The 2408-nt window shown below is 39.7% G+C and overlaps 1 non-coding gene across 1 annotated transcript; it reads right to left on the reverse strand.

Moving 5' to 3' along the window:
- Window positions 1–2010: 2010 nt before the first annotated feature.
- LOC125913883 (U6 spliceosomal RNA) lies at window positions 2011–2117 on the reverse strand. Its single transcript, XR_007455152.1, has one exon. It is a non-coding gene; the product is annotated as a U6 spliceosomal RNA (small nuclear RNA).
- Window positions 2118–2408: the final 291 nt, after the last annotated feature.

Below are 2408 nucleotides of genomic sequence, written 5' to 3' on the forward strand. Positions count from 1 at the left end.
TTAAAAATTTGCTCATGTTTTCAACTCAGAGGGTTAGATAATAATGTGGCTTGAATCATCGCATAGACTATGGTTTGCTTAATTACTAATTACTGGTGAACCATGTTCTATTGTTTAAGATCCTATTGTTTAATATGTCCTGGCCTTTGGACATTTGTAGAAATATCTGTGTGAACAGCATGGTAGTTCTTCACTGAAAAGAAGGCAATACAGGCGTGGTCCTATGCAGCAGTGGCCACTTTGTTGGCACTAAATGATAACTACTTTGGGCATCTTAGAGGATGCCATGTTCTCTTCAAAGAGCCCACCACACACAGAGAGTAAAGGATTAGGAGTCCCATAATGGAGATCCATTAAATGTTGTAGTGTTAGAAATAATTAAGCAGCATTTTATGATAGCACCAGCAGGCTAGTCCGTGAATAATTCTTTTCAGGGTTTGCTCTTTCTCTCCATAGGTAAAGGATTTAGATGGATTTATGACATTGGCTGAAACGAATCAGTGGATAAACGATTATAGGATTTGAATGTGGTTAAGCCAAGATTAATGCTGCCGATTCCTGAGAACATAGGAGATGACTGTCACCCAAGTAAGTGAACTTGCAGTTCAAGATGTACAGTCTCTGGCCAACAGTTCAAATTCTCTGGGCACATTGACGTGCACACACTCTCTCAACCCAAACCCAGCATTCCGTGTCACACTGTGAAGGATGGTAAGCAAACAATAATGATAGAGGGCTTGAGATGTGGTGAATAAAGTACTCAATGTGACTAAACTGCTGCTTACTAGCATTCTCAGGTCACCAGGGTACCATTTAGGCCAGGGCCTTAACGAGGTCATTTACCTTTACCTACACCAGAACCATTACCTTAATTGCTACTCAGCCTTCATGAAAGTGTTTATGGGTAAACAGTTTTCACCAAGGGAGTTATTAACTACCCCCTGGATTACCATAGGATCAGGAATCATAAAAATAGTAGCAATTGTAGTCATAATAACCTATGTTGTGTAAGTATCTGTTATAAATGTCTTAAATTTTCACCACCACCATCACCACCCAGAGCAGCTTTAGGGTGAAGCACAGCATAAGAAACAGAGCACTGGTTATTAAAAAAACATGGATGGATGAGAGGGTCCTCCTTATTCATCAAGTCTGGAAAGCATAAAAGAACAAAAGGGCTGCCATACCTTAACCTACCTATTATCTCTATCTTTTAATACTTGTGCTGAGGAACTAGTGGTAGACATGTGGATTGTTCTCACCTTAAAGAGGGGGGAAATGTGCTAAGTAAATATATTTTACATGTGTGCCCAAGGTCAAGGGAGAGCCAGAGTTTTGCAAATAGTGTCAGTTCCATCGTCATTGGCTCATTCTATGGCTACATGGCACCCAAATAAGTTGAAAGCAGATATTTCAATCCATGCCCCAGAAGTTTTAGTAAATTAAATAGGTGGGGGCTGTGGAGACCTAGCTATCTCTTTTTGTGGACTGCTTTTCCAGTCCCTTGCCATGCGTCTAGTTAACAGTAGATTTGCTGTAGACTGAAAAATACCTAGACTGAATTCTTGGTTGAGTCGACCTGGAAATATTTCCCACATCAGTCCTAAGGTGTCTAAGCTGATGTTCCACCCATATGGACTCATAAATTCCTTTCTGCTTCTGGACCATTGTGATACACTTCCTCTCTCTCCTTAGTTGTCTGCATTACCTACAAAATAAAACTCAGCCTGAAAGAGTTTCATTCCATACACTCTGCTTTGGACCCTTACCCTTTTCTCTAGCTGTCTCTTACAACTTCCCTACACATGTAGCACTCTGGATCATTATGCCTCACCCTGTATGCCTGCCCTACCAGAAGAAAGCAAGATAATGTAGTTAAAGTATTTCTCAAATTGATCAATGAAGAGATCATCTTTAAATGAAACAAATGATCGTACATTTCCATACTGACTTCTTAAGTACAAATAAAAACCTTGGTATGAGCTTCTTCTTCTTCTTCTTCTTCTTCTTTTAAATATGGAATGCTTCACAAATTTGTGTGTCATCCTTGTGCAGGGGCCATGCTAATCTTCTCTGTATAGTTCCAATTTTAGTGTATGTGCTACCAAAGCTAGCACTGGAATGAGCTTCTGCAAGGACCCTATAGACTGAGTACGATTCTCTTTCTTGGTCAGTAGCGAACTAAATGGTTCTTCTTCCAAAGGGAGCCTTTGAAATATTTGAGGAAAACAATCATAGATCCTTCAAGTCTTTTCCTCATCAGGGTAATATTTCATGTTTCTTCAGCTGCTACTTACAGGAAATAGTTTCAAATTCCCTTCCATTCAGCTTACTTCTCAGATGAAATCCAGTTGTGTAATGTCTTTCTTAAAGAATAAACAGTATGGCACACAGACACATCATTCCCT

This window comes from Panthera uncia (assembly GCF_023721935.1).
Source record: "Panthera uncia isolate 11264 chromosome C1 unlocalized genomic scaffold, Puncia_PCG_1.0 HiC_scaffold_4, whole genome shotgun sequence".
Classification (NCBI taxonomy): Eukaryota; Metazoa; Chordata; class Mammalia; order Carnivora; family Felidae; genus Panthera; species Panthera uncia.